The sequence below is a fragment of the Mytilus trossulus genome, chromosome 4 (assembly GCF_036588685.1).
Source record: "Mytilus trossulus isolate FHL-02 chromosome 4, PNRI_Mtr1.1.1.hap1, whole genome shotgun sequence".
NCBI classification, from domain to species: Eukaryota; Metazoa; Mollusca; class Bivalvia; order Mytilida; family Mytilidae; genus Mytilus; species Mytilus trossulus.
In genome coordinates this window covers 46189839-46199901 of record NC_086376.1, presented here as the reverse complement: position 1 = coordinate 46199901, position 10063 = coordinate 46189839, and the positions used below count along the sequence as shown (strand labels likewise).

At 30.9% G+C, this 10063-nt stretch overlaps 1 long non-coding RNA gene across 1 annotated transcript; it reads left to right on the top strand.

Annotated features, from left to right (window-relative positions):
- Window positions 1–225: 225 nt before the first annotated feature.
- On the top strand, window positions 226–8262 carry LOC134715380 (uncharacterized). Its single transcript, XR_010106679.1, has 3 exons — window positions 226–307; window positions 1468–7506; window positions 7631–8262. It is a non-coding gene; the product is annotated as an uncharacterized LOC134715380 (long non-coding RNA).
- Window positions 8263–10063: the final 1801 nt, after the last annotated feature.

Here is a 10063-nt window from a genome sequence, read left to right as displayed (position 1 = left end):
TTCTTTTAATTTAACATAATTGATTAAGACATCCATTTCGTTCATATAGACAAGTTGTCAAGTTTTCTTTCACTTTTACAGCTAAATTGTTTTTCTGATGCTCACCATGAATCTCACCATATATGAATGTACATGTATATTATATTGACTCACATGTCTAAATTTTTTCTATTGTAAATATTACAGATTACAACATTAGATCAAACTAGCTTTATCCTGAAGGAAGTATATTTACAAGTCTTGGACTTTATAGAGGCAAACACTGTCTACTATTTGCAAGGACAGGACTTTTGGAGAGATTAAGGAAGTAAGATATTTTTATTATAGAAAAAAAAATTGATACTACATGTAGCAGCTTTCTGTGAAATGTTATCAAAATATTTCATGGTATTTTTCATATCGCATGTATTATCAGCCCTAGGTTTAATATCAGCCCAAGAGCCACATGGCTTGAGGGCTGATCAATAATACATGTGAAATGAAAATGATATGTTATGATCTTTTTATCACATGTACTCAATAATGGAGAAAAATAACAGATTAGCATATTGGTCCTTTTACATGGTTCTTTTAAAATACTAAAGGAGTTCAAAGAGTGAAAAGTTCACCTGAAATGTAGTACATTCGATATGAAATCTTGAATCATATTCTATCATATGCATCAACAGAAAAGAAAAACAGCAGTAGGAAATATTTTGTTATGGAAGATACCAAAAATAATTAAACAATACACATAATGAACACATCTGAAAAAGTCAACATTTTTAAAGTGACTTTCTACATTATGTTTGAAATTTTTAAAAATGCATTTATTTTATCACCATTTTTTTTTTTTGTGTTTTTTTCCAATTTACACAATTTATACTTTCCAGTATCCAAATAACTATTTTTTACCCTATTTTTGTGATGTTTTTCACTGAAAATGTACCATTGAGGTGTATTTTCCTGAATTTGCAGAGCATCACCAGAATATCATGCAATAACTTTGCGGAAAGGCATGTGATATAAAACAAAGCATGTGATAAACTCTTCATATCAGCCAACTAAGCACCAATTTGAAAAATATGGATTTTACGTGAATGAAATACAGTAAAATCATATGTTAATTAGTCTAAGTATATGATAAATATATATATGTATAGACATCTATTACTACATTTATGTGTATGCCTTAAAACGCTTTTTATATTCTCAAATATTTAGAGGTAATGATTCAGTGCTCCATTAGTCTTTTTGGTTTCTACAAAAACTTTTAACAGTTTATTTAATTTCCAAAAATAATTCATTTTAATGGGTTTAATAATAATCAAAGAATAGATCTTTTTTGTAGTTATCAGATCGGTATTCAGCTGTTATATAGCTGTATTGACAGGAAATAATTTACTTTCTAGACTTAGTTAAAAATATTAAAACATAAATTTCCTTGTGGACAAAATGATAAAAATATTTTACTTTATTACTTTTCAGTTATTACCTAATGTGTCAGCCTGGAAGTTCAGGAAGGCCAAGCACCATACAAATGATGTTGGATGGTGGTGTCAGCCTGAAAGTTCAATAAGGCCAAGCACCATACAAATGATGTTGAATAAGATAAGATAAGATAATTTCACATAATTTACATAATCTTTATAGTTCTAGGTCTATGGGAGACAACTCCTGATAGATTTTATTACCTATATATCTATATATATTTTTCTTTTTCTATTTTTTTCATACAACAATGATATATTCTATGAATTTCTTTTGTTCTTCAAAAAGGGAATGCAATAAATTAGATAAGTTTGAAGTAACAAACAAATCTTCAGATGAAAGAATCCAAATGAATTTCATCAGATAATCTTGAAAATTTTAAAATTTAGAATTTAAATTAGACAGATGTTAATATCTAGTGTTGGATGTGGTAAGGCAGTTGTACAGGAGAAAAAATCTAGGAACAAGGTAGAAAATCAAAAACTGAAACATTTATTGATTACATACTGTCATCTAACAGTATAAAGGATTTGCCTTACGGTACAAAGACCATAAAACTTTCTCTAGGAGAGATTGTTGAAGTCCCAAACCTCATAAGAAGCTTAACACCATCTTCGCTGATATGGCCAACTAAAATTAATTAGTAGATTTTCATCCAGATTGAAAAAAATAATGGGGTGGGCAGAAATATTTCATTTGTAAAATTTTATTTTATATGTAACAAGTGTGGACACAGATCAGTGTGGATAGTAAATTTATGTCTGAATGTTTGAAAGTTTTTTTCTGACAAAGATAGGTATTTTCCACAGGTTTCTACATTAAATGTGTTGCACAATGACAGACATCCTGAACCAAACAGTAAACATTAGAAGTGTTATTTAATTTAATATTCAGTTTTAATGTTCAAGACTGTCATTGAGGAGAACCTAATTATATTGATATCCATAATATCATGATAAAATAAGTTCCACATCTTTTCTTTTGGATACATTTGTAGCTGGAAGAGGAACCCAATATGTGTCATTCTGCATTTTTTATATGGAATATGGTATCTGAGAACATGCATGCATGGACTACTTAATTATGTGTCTTTGTGGTTGATCTTGGAATTTAAAGTACCATTAGTAAAATGTTTCATTTAAATGTCGAAACTGTTTCTCAAATTATAAAATATTAAATGGTTTTAAGTAATGACAATTCCTTACATCATGCTTGGATGTAGATGAGCTAGAAAGTAAACTTCTGTCTAAGTTCTTAAAACATGTCTAATCTCTAAAGCCATGGTCAATTTTTTTTTTTTACCAATATGCAAATGATATGAACAAAAGACCCTATGTGAGCATGCTTCAAATACTTGTAATTGCTGCAAATTCAACTGATGAGATTTCTTGTGGATATGAACATATTCTTTAAATGTTGTAATTATCTTAACAGATCTAGTATTCAAAATGAAAAGGTGAGGAAGGTACTGCAAAAATATTCTTGTTTCAAGATAATTTTGTTATACAGATACAAATGCATGTGATACCTGTACAGTGAGCTACTTTTGTTGTGATATGATAGTGTTTCCTGCAGCTTATGAAAAGGGCACAGTATTTTTTTTCTCAGGGGGCACACGTTGAAAATATGCCGCACAGCCCTATATTTTGACCTTTGAAAAAAATTGTGGTGCATATTAACTTTCAATTCTAGGATAAGATTTTTTTCAAAACTTCATAGTAAAAGTGGTACAATTTTAGCCGTAAAAGGAGTTATATGGGAAATTGCATTGTCAATATTTACAGAAATGCAACCTGTAAGGGCACCCTAGCTTTGCTGAGGACTACAATTCACTTTTAGGACACTTTTACATTGATATTAAAGGTACTGTAATGGAAAGGAATTTAATTGAATATACCATTGTTTGAATTTATCTGTAAGAAACTGTCCCAAGTCAGGAGTCTTTAATTCAGTGGTTGTCGTTAGTTGATGTATTACAATTTTTTTTAGTTCATTTTTTTTATATAAATAAGGCCGTTAGTTTTCTTGTTTGAATTATTTTACATTGTCATATCGGGGTCTTTTATAGCTGACTATGTGGCATGGGCTTTGCTCATTGTTGAAGGGCGTACGGTGACCTTTAGTTGTTTTAATGTGTGTCATTTTAATTTGGTCTCTTGTGGACATTTGTCTCATTGGCAATCATACCACATCTTTTTTTTATGTGTATTAGGTTGTATATTTAATTCCTTTTTTGTCATCAAATAATCACTTCAAGACTCAAAGTCATCTGATAAAATCTTGATCAGGTTCATTGTGCAACGACCTCAATTAATAACTCTAGTTATAAACTTTATCCTTGATCACTGAAACTGATTGTTGAAGGATGTTCGTATTGTGTATATAAATATTTTAACAAAATGCATTTGACTAACAGGTTGAATAACTGATGTTCTTTAACCCTGCTGACTGCCATTGGCAATTGCAAAATAAAATTGATAACGAGATGTAAAAAAATGGAAATTTTATAAATATACATATATATATATATATAAGACTATTTAAGACTCATATTGACATCCAAGATCCGGTCTTTACTAATAATTATTTTTTGAATAACTTACTCTATATAGATTTCATATTTTTTCTTTTATTCGAGACTTATACTGACCTCCAGATGTCTTTTAATTACATTCAGTTTTGCATTGGACTGATTGCTGTACATGTAATATCTGACAATGTGGAATGTAAGTAACAGCTATTCGCCAAAGTTCAAATAAAGTAGATGTAAGCAATTATAGACAACCATACAACCTCCTACAATGAGAAAACCCCAGAGAGGCATACTGCATAATCGACTGTAAACGAACATTTATAGCTTACTATGTGTGAGATATTGGCTTTGCTCATAGTTGAAGACTGTACAGTGACCTTTGGTTGTACTGTTACTTGTAAATTCAGTTTTGCATTGGACTGTTTGCTGTACATGTAATATCTGACAATGTGGAATGTAAGTAACAGCTATTCGCCAAATTTCAAATATAGTGGATGTAAGCAATTATAGACAACCATACAACCTCCTACAATGAGAAAACCCCAGAGAGGCATACTGCATAATCGACTGTAAACGAAAATTTATAGCTTACTATGTGTGAGATATTGGCTTTGCTCATAGTTCAAGGCTGTACAGTGACCTTTGGTTGTTAGTTTCTCTGTCATTTGGTCTCTTGTGGAGAGTTGTCTCATTGGTAATCATATCGTGTCTCCTTTTTTAAATGTACATTTATGTAACCTGTTCACAATATGATATAATTTATATTGATAAGATCTATTTAAAAAAAGACATTGTGATTATTTTCACAAGATTGATAGTCATGATAGTGGTACAAATGTATAAGGACTGAAATAAGATCAAATATATATATATTTCTGCTCAACAGTTCTATGATAAATCAGTTGCAGTAGGTTGTTTAAGTTAGCAGCATAATAAACATTGCACATCTTTATGGGGTCTACAATCAATATATTGCTGTAATTTGAATTTGATTCACAATAACCAATTTGAATCTGATAAATTTCCAAATATTTGACGTCCAAATGTAAAGTTTCACATAAATTGCATTGCACATCATATATGATTATGCTTCACTCTTGGATCGATGTGACCTTTCTAATTGTGTTATCAATTTCTACAATAACCCAAATTTCCTTATTGGTTTTCCTGCGGAAATGTCATGTGTTTAACAGGATAGACCAAATATAATTTAGGCTGATGTTGTGACGTTAAACAGTTAAATAAATTATTTATGTTAACTATATTAAGATTGGTTTTGAATTTGTTCCTTTTACAGACCACTCTAAGTGATATTCATTAACTCGACACTGAATCCAAAACAAACCTATGGCATCAGATAATTTGTATTGTTATGTCAAAATCTTATTGGAACCTTTGTGATGTCCAGTATTGCAGTAATTATGGCAGACAAATATCAATATGGCACACAGGAAAACATATTATTGTATAGCAATATAATTTTCCCCACAGAAAGTAACCAAAATTTGTATAGAATTAGATTTAACCAATGTTCAGCATAAATAAAAGTAAATATGCAGAAGCATGACAATACATTAATGATAAAAAATGTTTATTTATCTGTAAAAGACGTTGCCAGTATCTTTCTCTAAGAATTACATTTGAGTGAATCGGTTGAACCTCAGTTGAACACGGGGTCGGAGTTAACAGTTGAATTGATATTCAGAAAAATTACAAAAATCATATCATTAATCATATGATACATACACTGAAGTGGAGGGTAACAGTATTTGATAAAAATTCCCTGTTGGAGATTTAATGATGGAGTATAAATATTTCATCGAGCTTAGTTGATTCTTAACTTTAGGGGTGGTAACTGCAATGGAAAAATTTGAGTCGTCTGCAATGTTAAATGTTTTACCTGGATGGAAAAGTTTGGAATTCTGACCTATTTGGTCAAATGAAAATATCCTATCATCTCCTCGGAGACAATATTAAGAATTGAACAATGGACAGTCAGTGCATGAATGCTTCTTTCTACCTGATTGGAAGATATTACAAGACGTGAATAATCAAAGTTTATTGATAGGTTAGGACAATCCAAACCTAGTAAATGTCCTTCAGTCCCATAGAGTATTGGATTTGTCCTCTCTATTTAAGCAATTAGATTTGCATGGTCATTAATCATGCATATTCATGATATTGTTACACAGGTAACTTTTATCTATAAATAGTCGATATTTCTGGAGTTCCGTAAACAACAACGTTAAACGATATATACTACTTCATAACATGTGTGGTAAAATGTGTTGATTGATGCACGTGGCTATTCTAAATGAACTAATCTATAAAGCCAGAAAACTATCCATTTTCATCAGCTAAGAGACGGCTAGCTTTTTTTTGAAAGGCTAATACTTGTGTAACTATTGTACTTAACCATATATACTTCATACCACGGGGGCATAAGCAAGTGTAAAATAAGCTTATGTCATGCATGTCATGTTTTGCGCCTGTCCCAAGTCAGGAGCCTCTGGCCTTTGTTAGTCTTGTATTATTTTAACTTTTAGTATCTTGTGTACAATTTGGAGTTTAGTATGATCTAGTATGGCGTTCATTATCACTGAACTAGTATATATATTTGTTTAGGGGCCAGCTGCAGGACGCCTCCGGATGCAGGAATTTCTCGCTGCATGGAAGACCTTTTGGTGACCTTCTACTCTATGGTCCGGTTGTTGTCTCTTTGACACATTCCCCATTTCCATTCTCAATTTTCTTTTACATGTATAAGGAATCGTACAGGATTTTCAAACTTTTGAATAAATATCTCTGATTTGCAACCACAGTTTACTGTTATACACATTAGAAAACTATTAAAAGTCATGTAAAAAAGTGGAGAAATACTGTCTTCAGTTCTACATCTACATGGCCGGATGGGTAATCTGTAAAGAGTCAGTTGACTCATAACAGGAATGTGTTTAAATTAAAGTTGTCATCCAAAATGTGCTCTTTTAAAATCATATGTACAGGTGCCAGTGCAGATAAAAACAGTTGGACTATACCTACTTATAATTTATTTTGCTTTCTAAGCGATGGTTTGTAGTCACCATAAACCTGTATTAATTGGTACAAATGTATGCAAAACAAGTGTTATATAGTACAGAATAAAATTGAAACACAAACCCTATTACTTTCCACACTGTTTGTGTTTTAACTTAAAGCAAGATGCAAATATGATTATGACGTTAAACAAAACTTAATAAAAAGAAGTTATATTTAGAGTATTGAGACAAAGGATGATTGCTGTCAACAAAAAACAACAGCCATGTGTAAATCTAAGGGCTTGCTATGATAACAATGTTTGTCAACTTTTTTGTAGCTCAATCTGAGGGGGAGCATAGTAGTCTCAGGCTCAATATACAGTCATAAATCAAGTTCGTGCTTGGGTCAATTTCTTTAATCCAGTCATGCTTTTTGTACCAATATGTTCCACGAATTTGTGCTTTGGATATCAGACATAGTCCATTGTATAAATAAGGAGAATAATCTAATCATTTGTCACATACCTCAAATTGCGTTCTTGGACACAGCCTTTTACTTGTAACCCAAATATTTCATGACCCTCTCGTGATCAATCTCTATTCTCGATAGTTGATGTTGTCATCTTTAACCAGCAGAATATGTCAACTTAATCATTTTTGTAAGATTACTCGAAGAAATACAAAACTGAAATTGACACAGGAAGGTTTGAATGAAACGAAAGTATCAATGGTAATACTGGTAATGGACATGGAAAAAATCCAGAAATCGTAAATTTTTAAAAATAAAAAAATCGGAGTGGGCAGGGATGAAAATCTATCAATTAATTTCAGTTCATAAAATATTGTGAAACAGAAGATATTAAACCATTAGGTATAATAGAATATTAGCTGTAACAATTGGTCTTAACTCACAGGGTAAAAAATATTATTTGAACTTCTACGTGTAAAAAATATATTTTGTTACTAAAATGGAATACTATAATTCTTTAATGAATGCAAGACAATATGAAGAGTCAGAATCATGCATGGTGATTACCCCTGAAAATTTGATAATTTAGACCATATTTTTGTTTGAAATTTGCAAATGTTTCAATTTTACTAATCAGAGATATAACAACACAAGATGACCTATATTGTAACCACATGAACACTAATTTTATCTTCCTCCAACTTAAAATTGGATCTATAAGATTCATAATTTACACTTCATTTTACAGGTACCTCAACAGTATACAAGATTTTAAATGACTACTATGTGGCTGAGTGTGGGGGGGGGGGGGGGGGGGCGGAGATCTTCCTAGACCTGGAAAACATTATAGAAAAATTAGAGATCACTGATGAGAGAGAGAAAGAAATGATTTCATGTCTTCTTAGTGGTAAACTACAATTTTAGTGCAGATACTAAATTACTTTTCTTAATAGTTGCATATTTTGTTTCTTTATTTTAGGGCCATTTGATCGTAGAACCTCCAATATTAAGTCAGTTGTTAAGCAATACATAAATGAAGGCCATGATGTTACTTCAGCTGAAGAAATGAAAGTAGTATGTATATATAGTAAATTTGTAAAATTTATATATCCAGTAATCTTGTGACTGCAAAACAACTTAATAGTTATTTCCAGTAGTATATAGGTATCACTTTGTTGTTACAATTCTTATATTCCAAAGACATTTGGTTTCCAGACAATAACTTAAGTTTAAGGGTATGGATTTCTCTACTTTCTAGACAATAACTTGTGTTTAAGTGTATGGTGCTCTCTAAAATTGTACTACAAGGTTCTATTTTACCAAGTTTATATTTTTTTCGAATTTCATATATTTTAAAAGTTTCAAGAACAAATCTTCAATTGCACAGTTATTGCACAATAGATTTGTTAAATCTTTTCCACATTTATTTTGTGTGAGAAACCTATAATATATCAACAATTTGATCACAATCCAAATTCACAGTATCAAGCTTGTATTTTGTGTCCAAATTTGCCCCAAATGTTAAGAATTCAATCTCTGCAGCCGGTTCAGGCTGTGCTCAGCGAAGCATTTTATTAGCATTTAAAATGAAATTGGTTTGTATGATAATTGTTTGCATGCAAAAAGAAATTGTGTAGTGTGATAAATTTTAGCATGCAAAAAGAAATTGTGTAGTGTGATAAATTTTAGCATGCAAAAAGAAATTGTGTAGTGTGATAAATTTAAGCATGCAAAAAGATTTTTTTTTAAAGTAAACAGGCTTCATAAGTCCTTTAAACCATGAATTGATGGACAAACTTCAGTGACAAAACAGTGTTAAATAGTTTTGTGATTTCTCTTTTTCTGTATTTGTGTCTGTTTAGACATATACTTTATATGGTACTGTACAGACACAAGTGGATGCTGACTATGTCATGAAATTTAAATATCATAAAATAAAAACCCTACGAATGTATTTTGTGTCTTATATAAATGTGTTTTCAGACACATTCATTATAATACATGTATCAACAATGTATTTTTTTAGGCCATAGATGGAAGACAAATTGGTCAATTTATAGTTGTAGTTGTGGACACAGTAACCGTTATCGATGGTGAAAAGAACAATATGAAATCAATTCCAGGAATTACCCAACTTCATAACTTCCAGTTTGAGTCTGATGGATTGAGAGTTTGGAAAGCTTATACAATAGGAAAAGATGAAGGGTTTTGTGAATTACATAAAGATACTTTCTCATATACCAGTATAAATAAGAAGATATGGTATGAGTGTCAATGAGACAACTATTCATCTAAGTCCCAATGTATAAAAAGTTAACAATTATAGACCTGTCAAAGTATATCATGCTTTATCAGTAGATGTTTTAAGAAGTATTCATAATTCAATTCAATAATTTGATCACTTTAACCTTGAAACAACTGAAGTTTTTGCAGCAATATATTGTTTATTCATCTGTCCCTCACTAAGCCATTACAAGTCATAAAAGTGATAACTGTAAGCATATATAGTATGACCAATATTTTCTGCATGACTTGATGACTTTGATAAGTGTTTCATTCATAACTAAGGGTACG